Source organism: Bombus fervidus, chromosome 18, assembly GCF_041682495.2.
Source record: "Bombus fervidus isolate BK054 chromosome 18, iyBomFerv1, whole genome shotgun sequence".
In the NCBI taxonomy this organism is placed as follows: Eukaryota; Metazoa; Arthropoda; class Insecta; order Hymenoptera; family Apidae; genus Bombus; species Bombus fervidus.
The window spans coordinates 3,948,426-3,965,832 of NC_091534.1; the positions used below are offsets into that span (position 1 = coordinate 3,948,426).

Here is a 17,407-nt window from a genome sequence, read left to right on the forward strand (position 1 = left end):
ATTAGAACAAGTAAAAATTCAAACAAACACCCCAGAAGTTTATAGGAAAGTGATAAATGAACTAAAGGAAAAAAATGCTATATACCACACGTACCAACTCAAAACAGAAAGGAGCTATAAAATAGTTATAAGAGGTTTACATCCAAAAACTAACACAAAAAAATTAAGTGAAGAATTAGGAAAAATTGGCCATGAAACAAGAGCAATAAACAATATGACAAGATACGATACGAAGCAACCATTGCCACTATTCTTAATAGAACTGGAACCCAGAACCAATAACAAGGAAATCCATGAAATCAAAAAAATACTAAATACAATTGTAACAGTGGAACCACCACGCTACAGAAAAGATATACCACAATGCATGCGGTGTCAACAATACGGACACACAAAAAATTATTGCAACAGAAGCCCGGCATGTGTTAAATGTGCAAAAAATCACCTAACAATACACTGCCCATACACAGGAAAAATAGAAGAAGTTAAATGCTATAATTGTAACGGAAACCACCCAGCCAGCTACAAAGGATGTGAAATAAGGAAACAAATACAACGTAAACTGTTTCCTCCACTTCGCAACAGATCACACAATGACCATCAACCACAACAAAGTATAACGGATAACGAAACAACATTGAAAGCACAACAGGAACTAAACGCTATAAGCAGAAACATAGATCCCCAAGGTAAACGAAGCTACGCACAAGTAACTAAAAACATTAGCAAACCAACGCTTGCAATCAATCAGAATGAAAACAATAACATCGAAGACGTTACAGACATCAAAGAAATGCTCAAACAATCCATTAAAGGTATGGAAATGTTAGGAAAAATGGTAAGTGAGCTAAACACAATACTAAGACAACAAGCACAACAAACAACAATCATGTTACAACTACTCACTAACTTGCTAAGTAAAAAATAGAGATGGACATTTTGAAAATAGCAGTCTGGAACTCCAACGGCTTGCAACAGCGAGCCCACGAAACTAAAATATTTTTGTATAAAAATAATATTGATATACTACTTGTCTCAGAAACACATTTCACTCTAAAAAAACTACACGAAAATACCGTACTACACCATCTACGATACCAAACATCCCTCAGGTAAAGCACATGGAGGAACTGCAGTAATAATAAAAATTAACATCAAGCATCACTTACATAGTCAAACAAATCAAGAACACCTACAAGCAACCACTGTCACAATACAAACCAATGACAATTACTTCCAGATGTCAGCAGTATATGTACCTCCGAGACACAAAATGACACTAAAAAAATGGGAAGAGTACTTCCAATCCTTAGGCGACAAATATATAGCGGCAGGAGACTTTAATGCAAAGCACACATTATGGGGTTCGAGAATTAACACGCCGAGAGGTAGAACATTAGAAAAATACATTAGAGGCAGCAACCTCAACGTACTATCTGCAGGAAAACCAACGTACTGGCCGACAGACCCCAATAAAATACCTGACCTGTTGGATTTTGCAGTAACAAAAGGGCTAACTAAATGTAAGCAAATTAAAAATAGCAACCAGCCTCGAGCTTAACTCCGACCATACACCAATTATAATAGAATATACAAGCAAACCACTACTTTATAACAAGTCAGGGTCGCTTTGCAATAAAACCACCAATTGGCAAACTTTCAAAGAGCTAATCGAAAACAAAATCAACTGCAATATCCCGTTGAAAACACCTGAACACATTGAGCAGGTAGTAGAAACTTTAACTGAAATAATACAGGAAGCAGCGTGGGCAACCACCACCTATGAAACAAATAGCAGGCAATCAAAAATTATTCCGCAGGACATCCTAGACAAAATCAGGGTAAAAAGAAAAGCGAAAGCAAAATGGCAAAAACAGAGAACACGAGAAAACAAGAAAAACCTAAATAAACTTGCAAAGGAATTAAAGAATAAAATAAGGGAACATCATAATAACGAATTCTCAAAATTCATCGAATCACTATCCGCGCATGAGAATACCGACTACTCCCTATGGAAAGTCACTAACAAAATTAAGAAAACAATAAAAACAATCCCAGCAATCAGAAAAATGGACAACACATGGGCCAGAACCAACGAAGAACAGGCAGAAGAATTCTCAAAGCACCTACAAAATATATTTTCGCCGTATGAAATTAATAACAGCATCCCTGGATGGCAAACAAACGAAGAAGTGGAAAATGCCAGCAACACAACTGATAAACGCTGCACTATACTCAGCACAACAGCGCTAGAAGTTACAAACTTAATTGAGGCAACAAAGACAAGTAAAGCACCAGGATTTGACTTGATCAATGGGAAAATCTTAAAAAACCTTCCCCCAAAGGCAATAAGACTAACAACGATAATATTTAACGCAATTCTAAGAATACAGTACTTTCCTACACTATGGAAAATAGCACAGATAGTGATGTTACCCAAACCAAACAAAAACCCACATTTAACTGCATCCTACAGGCCGATATCATTACTACCTGCGTTTTCCAAATTATTAGAGAAAATAATATATAACCGCTTAAAACCAACAATAGAAAAAGAAAAACTAATACCGAACCATCAATTTGGATTCAGGAATAAACACTCCACAATAGAACAAATGCATAGACTCGTCAATGAAATCTTACAGTCGCTTGAAACAAAACAATACTGCACAGCACTCTTTATGGATATCGAAAAAGCATTCGACAAAGTTAACCATGAAAAACTTCTTCAAACAATCAAAAAGCAATTTCCAGAACAAATCTACAAACTACTCAAATCTTACTTAAACAACAGAACCTTTGTAGTAAAAATAAATGATGCATACTCTGAAATTAAGGACATCAAGGCAGGAGTACCGCAAGGAAGTGTCTTAGGACCAATATTATACACACTATACACGGCAGATATACCAACAACTGTCAACAGTAAAACACTGACGTTTGCGGACGATACGGCCATACTAGTGAGGCATGCAAATCTAGAAACGGCCGCCGCACTACTACAAGAACACACTACAAAAATAGAAAAATGGCTGCAAAACAAACAAATAAAAGTGAACACCAGCAAGTGCAACCACATAACATTTACACTTAGAAAAGGAAAAACACCAGATATTCAACTGAACGGCGCCCACATAGCACAAACAAAGCAAGTCAAATATCTGGGAATAAATTTAGACACACGCCTTACATGGAAGCACCATATAAAATCAATAATAAACAGAATAAGTGCAAAAAGGAAGCAGATGTACTGGTTAATCAATAGAAAATCTAAATTAAGCACAATGAATAAACTAAATATATACAAAACAATAATCAAACCAATCTGGACATACGGAGTCCCACTATGGGGGACGGCAACAATGAGTCACATAAGCAAAATAGAAATAGAGCAAGCAAAAATTTTAAGGACAATAGTTAACGCTCCATGGTACGTCAGAAATGAAGACCTACGAAAAGATCTAAAAATTCCAACAGTCAAAGAGGAAATCGCTAGATACGCAAAAAAGTATAAAGAAAGACTTGCAGCACACTCAAACCAGCTGGTTGCTGAAACAAACAAAAGCGTAATAGAAAGAAGACTGAAGAGGAAGCATCCCGCAGACCTCGCAATAGAGATGCAATAGGCAACCTGGAAGATGGAACCCCGCTGGGGGTAACCATCCACATGCTATATTTTTATTCTTTAAGCTATAATATTTTACCAAATGTCCTTCTGGACAAATTGTAAAAATTTAAACAGTCAATAAAAAAAAAAAAAAAAAAAAATCCTCTACTGACTAGCAGAATGATACCTGGTAACATTAAATTAGTTTAGAAATTATGTGTGATTTTCGAATAGCAGAAACGTAGCACTGAATAGATTGGAAAGAATTTTCATAATTATGAACAACAACAAACTTGAACTATAATAATGATGATCTAGTGGAAATCCTTAGCTTCCCATAAACCAAAAGATTAACTCCACTATTCTGAAATGTTAATTGAACAATTATCATTGAAACGGATTTCTGAAAAACTTGTTATTGCAGAAATATTCTCTAGCCAACCAGGACATGGTTCTTCCAAAGAGGCACCAACTATGCTTGGCCGCACTATCGCAACTGGCAGATCTTTGCACTTGTTTGCTACAATCTGCTCTGCTAAATTCTTACTGAATGTATATGTGTTTGGAAAAGTTTTTAAAATCTCTTTTTCTATTTGATTGATCGATGTTTTGTCGAATTTGTTACACATATCGATCACCTCTGAAGGTTTCAAGCTCGTACTGCAAAGTCAATAATAAGTGAACATATTCTTCACGATATAATTATAAATGTAATATTTCTAAACCACGAAACAGCATCTGCATATAATTTATCCTTACGTATAAACTTTTTCCTCGATCTCGTGTAGATTCGCATTACTATAAGCTGTGCTGACGTGGACGAAGCTAACCGGATGCTTCAGTTTGTTCCAAAGTTCGATGACACGAGCAGTACCTTTCGTATTCACATTAACAGCCACGTTCGTGAGAAAAGATTTCCGTATCTTCCCGTAGTGGGTGACAGAGTTGCGGATTGTTAGGACAAAGACTGTTTGTCAATTTGAAGGACCTTAGTTAACTAAATCTTAAGATTTATAGCGAGTCCTCAGCTAGCCGAACATATACCGTGAATGATGCATTGACATCTGGCAATCATCTTGCCCGAAGAGTAGAGTCTGTGTGTGGCGAGCCACGGGGCAGAGACCGTTGGAATGTTTACTGTTGGGTGTCGATACAACTATTTCTTTTTAAGGAGAGCTATGCAATTCTATACCTCTGTGTCGCAAATCTCGGACAATTATAATCGAGTTAACTTATAAAGATTATAGTATTGGGGATTTTCCAAAGAATTTCAAAGGGAAGGCCCGGTGTCCTTTCGTCTCCCACACGGCCATCCTGACTATGACACGTCCTCGGATGTATCTAAAATATTGGGTTTTCCTAACATTAGACTCGATATAACTGACGTTACTTACAATTTAACTAAATGTCCAAACATGCCAAGGGTCCAGTTCAACAACAAAAATTTTGATCGGATGTTTGATAACAAAAATAAAAGAAAGCAAAAATCAGTAACATTATGATTAGTGTTCAAAGTACTAGTTGCATCCTGTGGATTCCAGTTCGGTCGTAATGACATGATGGACCATTCTCGATTTCGCACCAAAATGAATCTCGTATGCACGACCACGCGGAGCTTCCTTCCACGGCTCACTGAGCTTCGTTACATTATCGCCCCGAACACATGTGAACTGCATCCGCCAAATGGTCATTGTGCTAATGATCTTCCGAGATCAGGGTACTCATATCGTCATGGTCACTGTTCTCGTCATCACTACAGACATCCAATTCAGCAGGAATACAACTATCTGGCATTTTCCTCAATTTATCATGACTGTACTTACATGATCGTTTACCATCTAATGTTTTTTTAAAGTATAGCTATCTCCTTCCAAAATCTCTGCTATTACAAATGGGCCTTTAAATGTTAGATGCAATTTAGTTTGATTTCTTTCCTCGTTTTCGCGTAATACAAAATCGCCAAGATTGAATCTAACTACTTTAGCTTTCGTCTTGTCGACTCTATCTTTATCACACTCAGCGCTAATCTCTATATTCTGTATAGCCTACTCTCCTACATCGGAGATACCTACTTCTCTTTTTTCAATATTTTCGGGTAGCAATAAACCGTAGGGTCTTGCTGTTTTACCGATTAGTAATTCAAACGGATTCAATTTTGTCACAGGATTGATGGTGCAATTCAAATCTAATTGTATTTCGCCATTTCTTCTCGAGCGTTTTATCCCAACCTAAATGCATAATTGACTGGTGTACATGATTAATAACGGATCACCTAAAACCTCTGGAGACAATGGGCAAGCAGAGAGTTCTACCGTTTCTTTGTATTTTACAATAAATGGTACCGGATCGTAATTCATATGTGTTTGCGATATCTTCCGCGAGCCCGTCGTCTTGTAATTTATTAACGATTTCTGACATTTAAGAATCGCGACGTTGTTCCGTTAATAGTCAATCTTTTGAAATTTCAGCCAGATTAATTTCCTTTTCTTTGACTTGTTAATTATACTATGGTTAATGTCTATGGGATTCTTCGAAAGAAATCTACGTGAGCCATTCGTTTACCTTCTCGATACATAATGTCAAAAGTAAAAGTTTGTACGTAAGCCCACCACCTGTAAACCCTGTCACTTATATTCACTTTATTGCTGGGCGCCTTCAAAGAACAACTACAGTTACAGGCTGCAGTCGGCAATAACAAGAAATTCTCGTCCATGTAAATAGTGACGGAAATGTTTAACAGCATTTACAACTGCCAACGTCTCTAATTCATACGAATGATACCTGGATTCCGCGGGACTAGTTTTCTTACTGTAGTATTCTACTACTCTGTTTTTACCGTCAACCTTATGCATTAAAATATCCCCATATCCATCCGAGCTAGCGTCATGTATTTCATAGCGTATGTAATTCTATCGGATAATTAGGGTCAAATATCATTAACACCTGCGCATGAGTCAGGACGGAAATTACCTTTTGCCTCATCTTTTCGTGTTTATCTGTCCAAGTTATGTTTTTGTTACCGGAAGTAAGTATGTACAGGGGTTTCATTAGTTGTGAAAATTTAGGAACGAATTTTCGGAAATAAGAAGCTAAACTTATGAACTGTTTAAGCTGTGTGACGGTCCTTGGTGCAGGTAAAGAACTCAAGGTTCGTATTTTACCAGGGTTGGGACGAACTTCTCCGTTGTGAATTAAATATTTAAGATAAAGTATCGATGTCTTTAGAAAAGAACATTTAGAAAAATTGAAAGAAGATCCGGCGTTTAGAAGGGTATTTAATACAATGTACAATCTTTATAGAGCTTGGCCTATCGAGTCAGCAATAATTAGAACATCGTTCAAGTAAACAACAACGTACGAATAAGCGAGGTCGCCTAAGGCCTTAAGAATGACCCTCTGCAAAACGGACGGCGCATTTTTGTTTTTTTTTTTAATTCAAACGGCATCGTTATACATTCGTATTGTCCGTCGGGGGTAACAAGTGCTGTATACTCCGTAGAATTAGGATGAATAGGGATTTGGTGAAAGCCGCTGGCTATGCCCTGACTGATAAAGTATCTCGCTTTTGCAATCTCGCGATTTGATCCGCAATAAGACGTAGAGGATACCGATCCGCGATCGTATTTTTATTTAGTTCTCGAAAATCTACACACAATCTATCTGAGCCATCTTTCTTCTTCACGAGTAAGATAGGGTTCGCGAACGGTGAATCACTATGATTTTTGATTTTTTTTTTTTGTTTTAATTAATTCGCTTATACTCTCACGTACTATTCTGCGCTCTTTCTCGTTAAATCTATAAGGACTTTTTTGTACGGTGATGTTTGGGTCCATTAATCGTATTTCTAACTGGCCTGTAATTACGCGAGTACGTAGTAAACCCGTAATAAATGAATCTTTGAATTTTTCGAGAAGAGGTGTAAATTCGGCCAGTCGCGGGGAGACGTTTTCGCGAGGAGGCGCGTCAACGGGAGTCGTAAATTCCCGTTACGATTGTATCAATCGACACCACGAGCAGGTCGATCCCCGTATTTCTTTTGGGATAATAGGGGTAGTTCAGTTGGAATAAAACTGTAGTCTACAGTTTTATTAATATATATATTTATTTCTATTTTGCACGGATACACACTCTCATACACAAGCGAAGTCGGTGAATTTGATTACTTAGACGGAACGTAGAGTTAATATGATGCCCGATTGTCGTACGAACAGTTGACTGTCGCGAGGGCTTGAAGAGCCAAAGGAACCCGGAAGATATGTGGCACAGACTGGCCTAGACTCCACTCACAGTTCGTTCTTTCGCCATCTCAGGAGTAGGAGACTTTCTACCGTCTTAGGTAGTGGATGATATTGTTTTTCTTTGTATACACATCCGCTCTTTCCGTATGGCAGATACCTGTTTTATTCGTGATTGTTACCAGCACGTAATAAATTCCAGGTAGTGGGGAATAGCCCGCTGTAAACGTAAAGTACTTTTTGGGACTCTACGTCCCGTAATTTTAGTGCAGACCGATTGACCCATCTATATACGTTAGACATTAAACTATCGTTAGAGTATATGGTGGGTCCTTGGGTCTGTAGAAGGTCAGAATAACGGTATGAGGGCCGTTGACAATCAGGTAATAAGGGCTGACTTGTTGGCCGCTTCATACGGCGTAACAAGAGGAATTAATCGACTTTTATCATTACCATGTACATCAGTGTCAACTTCATTAATATCGATCTCGTTTTCATCGGTTTTATTGCAGAAATTAATTATTTTTGTTTTACACATATTTGTGCAATATTACGTCAAAACCTTGACTCAAAATTTCACGACCAGTCACGATATCATATTTTAAATAACTATCAGCAAGGACATGGAAAATTATCTCCAATGAAAAACCATTTATACACACAAAGGATAAGATTTGAGCTGTACGTTTAATACAAATATTTCCTATTCCTCGCATTACTACTATATCCGTCGTTCTTTCACCAGAAAATCTCAAGAATACGGATTCTATAATTAGTGAACACTCGGCTTCCGAATCGGAGTAAAATGAAAACGACTCACCCAGATGACTTGATCTACCGGTTGACGCTTCTACTACGTATAAGTCGACTCGATGCTCGTTATTGAAATTATAGTTTCCTTCCAGGGCGCTGCTTTGTAAAGGATTTTCCTCCATAATAAGATTGACAGCTGCGCACCAAAACGCGGTAGCGAGAAACTTTTAGGTTCCGCAATCGATTTTTGCTCTAGCGACTGAATTAACTCGCGCACGATGGTCGTGAGCTCTTGTACTATTATAATCGGCAATTATCATACTTCTGATATCGAATTCACATTATAATTAGAAATAGAGGCGTGTAATGAATATTCCCTGGAATTAGCCATCGTTGTTATGCAATCGAGATAATGTTGATTAGCACAAGTGTGAATATTATATAATCGACACGTTTGAATAATTTCAAAAATTAAAGAACGAGGTTCGAAATAATCAAAACGGTTTAACGACTATTTCTGGTGGCAGCAACTACCGTTTTGATATACAAATAATTCGAAAAACCCCAGATTCGACATGTAGAGTAACACGTAACGGTTATGAACACCGAGGATCAACACCAGATCGTAACTGTATATACTAGAACGTTAATAGCGTTCACAATTCGCGATATCAACCGAACAGTTGCAACCTGACTGATTGCCAATTAGTTGAGAATTCGCATCATACTGTGCACATATTTCATTAGCGTTCATGTACAATGTATTTTAATGTATTCTTTCCTTTATTAGATTCAATGAATTCCGATTATAAGACTTTGGTTTGAAACTAATAGTACTCTAGCTATCGAAACAAAACAAAACAAAAATTCCAAAGTGGTGTAAATGCAGTAGAATTTGCAAATATATATAGTGTTGGGGAAGATAATGAATGATGATAATGAGCAGATGCCTTTTCAAACGAACATATTTGAGAAATGGCCTCACTGACTCAGAGTACACACAAATTGAAGCTCTTTGCAGTTAATTATGTTGGAAGAAGTATGTCACTTAGTAGCCAAGAACATAAAGAATCCATAGATATTTAAAGGAACTGTCAATCAATCTTAATCTGTATTTGAATAAATGAAATTTCATATGAAAGTGATTTTTCCATTATCAGTACAGTTTCTACATGTTCGAACAGATATTTTCACGCAGAAACTGAATAATTGTCAGGTATATTTATAAAGAAAGTGATAAATAAAATAATAGAGATGAATTTTATCACGAAGTATACTTCGGTTTATTTACGTATGTTTCATTTTATTTTATTAAAAACAAGGATTCTGTGCCACTTAACACGTTGACTGTCACTACACCCGTACTCGAGTGTCGCTTATTTGACTACTTGCGAAGGATCGTCGTAGTTATTTGAAAAAATATTTCAGAGGAAATAATAAAAATGTTGGATTATTATAAAAGTAATACGAAAATGGTTTATTTAAAAAATTATTTAGAATGTAAAACTTTAAAGCATTCTATACATAGCAAAGGTTAGTCGGGACAAATTGAACAATAAGTTGTTGTTTTCTTTAAATTCTTTTGTGTCTTTGTTCGGTCCATTCGAGGTCTTTTATTTGTATAACATACTTTGTATGCGCGTCTAATGCTTCTTTCGGAATCATTTTTCCGAACGGCGATATTACGCTGAATCCGACGAAGACAAGAATTTTTTGTATTTTCAGACAACCCTAGTAACTAGTAGTAATAGTGTTATTTCTACACTTATCAGCACGTGACCCTCAATGTTAAAAATAAATTCATTCTTTTCCTATTTATATATACATACAAATACTTTTTTCAAATACACAAGGTACACAAGGTGTATTTCATGTTTTTCATTTCTTTCAAATATAAAAGAAATATTTATTTAATACTAGAAAAAGAACACTTTTTCCGTATATGAAAGAAATATTTATATGAATATTTTATTTTAGTCCCCAGATCGTAAAAACTGTGCTTACCATTCATATCTTTTCATTTACACGCATATCCCTAAATTGACCCTTATTTTCTATCAAATAGAATGAAATATTTATTTTATATTGAAATCAAAATATCTTTCACTCTTCTATAGATATTGAGTGAATGCGTATATAATATTAATGCGATTAGGATATGAATCGAGTATCGAAATTTTCAAGAAGTATAGGGGGGATATCGAAACTTGCGTGCGATATCCTTTTTATACAGTACTAGTTTGGTATCGATTAAAAAAGGATCAGTATCGATAACGGATACCATTGCTTTCGATATGTATTGATAACAATCTTCGTGAAATGGGTCCAGCCCCAGGCTTTCCCCGATCAGGTTCATAAACGTATGTTCCCAGACTTTATTAAGTGCTGGAAGCACACTGATCAGTCGAAAAGACGATGTTAACGTGGGATTTCTGCCCGGCTTGCAATTCTATCTTTACTCTCCGTTGGTCTCGTCAGGAAGACCTCGTCAATTATAGATCGGACCCTGTCCAAGTGGAGACTGTCCGTCCGGACTTTGCGGGCCATCCTAGACATGACCGCCCTATACGGCTTCCCCCAAGAGTCCCTATCCAGCGTCGCACAGAACTCCAGCATCTTTCCTTATTCGCTTTGATTGCTCTCGCAAGTTTCCTCTTACTAGCTTGGTAACCTTCACTCAAATGAGTCGCGTCGTTCATGCCCCTAGTCCTAGCCCTCTGAACTTTTCTTCTGCTCTTCGTCTTCTCCTTCTTTAACTTGCTTATTTCATCGTTCCAACAGTAGTTACATCTCCTCTTACCCATTGGTGGTGGATACACCTTTCTAAGTTCGCAGGCACACGTCGTTTCCAGAATAGTCTGTTAACATTCCCCAGTACTACCAGTAGTATTTCCTTTTAGTACTTTAGTAGCAGAGAACACTTGGTACTGCAGCGCGTGTGGTCTGAAGATTTCCTTGAAAACACGCGTGGCAGTCAACGTGTTAAAATGTAAAATAACTAAAATATTTCGCATGATGAATATAGTCTCCGCGGAGTATATTTTTAACTTTCATAATCTCAACTTTTTCCAGAAAATAGCTAAAGCTTCACGCAACTATCACATAAAGTCGAATGTTCCGATCACCTTTACTGATTCGTTATAAATTATTGAATAACCACAATAATGAACCACATTTACTGCGTAAAGCGTAGAATACAAAATAAATATTTGAGAATTCAAAAACTTCATTTAAACCATTCTAGTAAATAATGATCCGATGGTATTTTTGGTAATATACTTGGTATATTGGTAATAATGATTAATAGTTAATAGAAAACACGATTGGAATATAGTGTGATAAGGAGTTGCCTGTTACCTGTTGCTATTTCCACTCTGTATTTTTTACCAAAGATCAAACAAAAATGCCTCTTCACGATAGTGGATACCGACACGTCTGTCACAGTACTGTAAGGATATTCGACGTGATATTCCTCTAGAATAAGAATTTGATAACGTCACCCTACTACTGAAACTGAGTAATATTATGCATGAATGATTCGATTAACACGTTTATCTTCAAAAATGAGGAAGAATTAATATTCTATATAACTTTCAATATAATTTCCGAATTTTAGAGTTATAGAATTTTAGAATTTTAGAATCTTAGAATTAAAAAATTTTAGAATTTTAGAATTTTAGAATTTTAGAATTTTAGAATTTTACAACAATACGATTTTACGATTATCATTGAACATAACTTTTTATTGATTAAAATGAAGGCAAATGAAGGAAAATAGTTGAATTGCAAATTCCATCTCATATTACAAACGATCCACTCTGCTGAGGTTAAAAAACACCAACGCACAATCAGTGTAGAAGATATTCATACAGCACTTTACTTTAACAAAAATGAGAATTATGGTCGAACACCGTTTAGTAAGAAATTTTTAGCAAATAAAAAATATATACATATCCTTTCAAGTCTCCGAAATAATTAATTAAAAAAAAGGATTCGATACCAGTTCCTATTGTGAAAATATTAATATCTAGCTAATACTGAAAATATATGTGTAACATATATACGTGCAATTACTACTTCGTAGAATAAAATGTATTTGAAACATAATTCTATCGTGATACCAGTAAATCCAAAGAACAGTATTACTAATACATTCGCGTGGTTATTGTATCATGTTTGGGAACACTTAAAATTAGCCCCGCAATATGAGCATTACCGAAAACATATAAATAAAATAAATAAAAATATAAATAAAAGTACTGATTCAGCATATTTCATCATGAAATTATTTAAAGAAGGCTTTCCTAGAAAAATGGAAAAATGTTTTAAGTAGAATACTCATCAATCAGGTAAATTCAATGCCATGATAGTTGCAAGCCATAATAGAATCAAAAGGAAACTTTATTATCAGGAAATGGTCGCGAATAGTGAGACGCAGATTTTGATAAAACTTGAGACCAGGAGAGCTGCGTAAAATATTAAACACGTATCCAGTTTTAATTGCGGTAACTCGAGTTTATGAGGTAATCACCCTCTAAAGTTCAGCCCCTAAAAGATTATCTGGGATACAGTTAAAGTAGACAAATATTTGTGAATAAAAATTTCAGCGTATTGAACGAGAATACTACAGTTAATAATAAATTTTCAAAAGTGTTTGAAGAGATTACATCAGTCATGTCTATTTGAAAAATTACATCAGTGCACATGACAAAAAGGTTACATTTTTTGTCGAAGATGCTACTACACATTATACATATACATATATGGTTTCCCCACTAGTTAATGTTAATATCCTATTTATATTCCGACCTGTTTTTTTCTTTTTCTTTTTTTTTTTTGGCAGACATTAGCGTCGCCAGCGATCAACGCTACAAGCACCTGAATAAATGACACGAGAATAGCAGCGATCATCAATGCTATAATTCGAGAATGTTTATTGTAATTAATAGGCATTATGATTTTCGCACGTCCATATTTCTGTCAATTTTTGTGGATTACATGCATTTCTAATTTTATGGTATGCGAAGTTCAGTGGTGTCGAATTTGAAGAACCAGGTGCTGCATGAGAAGCGGGTCTGCATTCTGTTAGCAATAATACACACGTTCCATTGGAAAATTGGACAACTAGTCGACTATGACGTGAATCGTGAGCAATAGTGTATGGAACAGATAGAGTTTACGCCTTTGCTTTAACTTTGTACAGTTTGCCATGAAGTCGTAAACGTAAAAACAGCAAACATAATGCATATGTAATTCATACCGGCACGTAATACCATTTTTAATTAATTTTTTCGAGTTATAACACAAGGTTTTTTGCAAGCCCAAATTACGTCATTTGATGATTGAGGTGTTACTCTCTTTGTACTTACTCTCGGTACACCCTGTACGATATACATATGTACTAAATATTATGCGATGTCCTAATGCATTTCGCAATATTTTAATAAATTTCATGAACGACGAATCTAAAAGGTCGCAGCATTGAACGCGCAGGAAGCGGAGGAGAAGTGGTGAGCTGTCGGAAAACGACCGGTGGAGAGCGAAAAGAGGGCGAAAGCGGAATTTCATTTAATCACTCTGATATGTCGTATAATAATAAATCGAATAACAGAAAAAATAATTGGAAATGGTGTCACCATACTCAAGAGTCATAAGAGTATGCGATTGTATTTATGGAACAGTAGATTCTACGTACTACCATGACGGGCTGTTTAACGACACGGTGATCGGAAAACGAAGAATAGCCCGATCCTTATTCAATAATCACAAATCTGATTACAGATGCACGCCCGCACGAATGCACATGCACACATGACGTGTAGCATCGGCTTGACGGCCTACTAACGTCAACAATACATCATTTTATCAAAAATCAGTCGCATCGGACCATTCTATTAAATTATGCTTCTTGTTGTACATACGTCGTGACAAAGTGATTATATAAAATCCTTGTCAAATCTATGAAATGACATTTCTAGAAATTCATCCACACATTTTCTGAAATGAATAACATTGAACTGTAAAACAGTTACATCTTCTCCGATTTCGATGACTTTCGAACACGTTATCGTCAATATGATTCTAAACAACTCTTTCCCATACATGTAACTGACAGGCGGCTATAGTGCCTCGAATATTTGGCAAAAATTATCGATACCACTACAGCGAATTATATGTATAATTGTGCATCCGTGACTGAGTACGTGCTAGGATTTGTTTGCCGCTTATCCTTTCTTTATAGTATATACAGGGAGTTCAGCTGCAAGTGTAAAAAAACATAAGAGGTGATTCTTGCAGCTCGAATAAGATAAAAAAATCGAGAACTAAAAAGTTGAGTTTTCGGCTTTGTTGTTTAATTATTGACAATTAGCCGTTTCGCTAATAACGTTAGTTATAGCCGGCGGCCACGAAGTGACTCTTAGAGGCTAAGACCGCCTATAACCGGCAGCGTCGCGATCTAATTTATGCATAGCAGCCCCTCTTGTGAGTTCAGCGCCAAATACTTTACACAACTGGATTCGCATTTATACATCGTTCGATTTTTTAATTTGTTTCGATTATCACAGAAGAATAGTTAATTAAGAAAAGTATTACAAACTTTATACAAAAAAGGTCCGAAGAATTTGTATACTGGTACGTCCGTTCACTCTCTAAAGATATCCTCATTTCTTAAAAGTATTATAATTTGCGTTTCATTTTAATAAATTTTTCAGATTCTGCTCTTGTCGAAGTGATTTCTAAAAATCTGAGGAAGCAATAAGTGTTGAACGTATTAGATGAGTCAGAAACTGTTTCGGATAACTGCAGTGAAGGAGATTGAATATACTAAGTACCACAGATTCTGATGATTCTGAAATGGAGAATAATAACGAGCAAAGGATAATTTTTCCAAATGTCGTATGGACGATGGAAAAATTTGGCCTCGAAATTTTACTGTACGAAATTCGAGTACTCAAGCAGACATAAATAATGCATGGAAAATTACAAATTACTATCAGTCGTCTGTTAGCGATGACATGGTAGAGTGTATTGTTGAAAAGGAAAACAATTGATGGCGCCAAAAATAAGAATAATGTAATAGCTGATACAGTGATCAATTATTTATATTGTTTCATGGCTATTTATCTTCTAATGACGAGAAACAGTAAGTTATCGTTACCAGAATACTGGAGCAAAGATAAGCTCCTGAAAAGCGATATCTATGACGAAATAGTAAGCAGAGAACGCCACTTATTACTGCTACAAATGTTACATTTTAATGACGATAATGTATCCAATTCCGATCGTCTGCGCAGAATCCGAAACATAATTGATAAATCACGAGTAACGTTTGCAGGTACATTTTATCCTTATCGCAATCTATGTATAGACGAACATCTCCTCATGGACATAGGCACACTGGCATTCAAAAATTCATTGCATCAAGAAGAAATTAGATTTGATATAAAATCATTCCGTTTTGTGACCGTAAGACGGGTTATATTTAGGATTTCATTATTTATATGGGGTCTGGAATTAAAATAGAACCCCATCATATTGGTAAATTGGAAAGTGTTGTAATGTCCCTTCTGGAACTCCATTTCGGTAAAGGTCACACTCTTTACGAAGACAACTGGTATGCAAGTCCTGCCTTATTTGGTATACTGCATAAAAATGGCACAAATGCCTGTGTAACCGTTTACACACCGTGAGAAAATCGCACATACCACGAGTGTGGAGACTGTTCACAGAAAAATCGTAATGAAAATGGCAATGTCCACAAAAAAACTAAATGTGCATTAAGTATTCTTCAGGAATCTACTGATTGTGGCCGTACGATATTCTGCATAGATCAGAAACAAGTTCCATAAAAACTACTGGTCACTGCTTATTACAATGCACACACATGCGCATGAAATAGAAAGTCAGGAAACATGAAAAGAACTACAAAAAATTACTTAATCTTATACTTTAGAATTAATTAGGGCATTATGAAGTATTACGAAGTACCGCGTAATAATACACATCAATGGACAGCTAAATGAAAAATTATATGTATCGCATTGAATAGCTCTCTTAAAGTTTTCGTATTTGTTGTCGAAATGATACTATCCTTGCAAGTCAGTTCTATTGATTTTCAAACACATCTGGAGAGCAGTCTATTCGTTTACTCAATAGGCATACTCAACCATGTTCTTACCACATTGCATACCGATCACGAGATATCTCGTTTTTAGCAAGCCGAACGTGGCCGGGTCATGAGATATCTCGGTTTCATGTCTTTTCGACTCAATCAATGACTTAAGCGATCAGAGACAAATGTTCTTGTTAATGAAGCTTTGCGCGTTCTTATGATAAATGATTAACAATGCAACTGAATGTTCACATTCTAAACAGGTAAAAACAATCAATGAATATAGCCAGTACATCGGCACATCTGTGCCAATCGTCTACCGTACCTTCTAAAGTGTTTTATTGTTGTGCATTTTGTTATTTCAAGGTTCGTGTTTTAATTTGTAAGGAAACAGCTTTTATAAAAATCATTGACATTTTCAAACCGTTGCTGATAATTTATAACAAAAATTATTTTATGAAATAGGCCCTAATTCTATAAAAGTAGCAGAATGACACACAGATGTAAAGAAAATGAAAATCAAAGTGAATGGTTGTTTGATGATTTATCTGATGCATCAAACGACACTTCCGACGAAAATGAATTCAGTGCGATTAGATATAAAAGAAGACTGAATAAGAAATATGATGTTTCAGTCGAAAGTGAAGATTCAGCGATGGAGGCTGATGAGCCTATAATTGAAGAATGAACAGATGAGGA

At 35.9% G+C, this 17,407-nt stretch overlaps 1 protein-coding gene across 1 annotated transcript in view; it reads right to left on the bottom strand.

Moving 5' to 3' along the window:
• The window catches only part of LOC139996449 (putative fatty acyl-CoA reductase CG5065), a 30,980-nt gene extending 18,939 nt beyond the window's left edge, over positions 1-12,041 (bottom strand). Inside the window, exon 1 of the mRNA XM_072020815.1 lies at positions 11,953-12,041. The gene's annotated coding sequence lies outside the window, so the exon portion shown is untranslated. The remainder of the gene's footprint in view (positions 1-11,952) is intronic.
• Between the last annotated feature and the right edge of the window lie 5,366 nt (positions 12,042-17,407).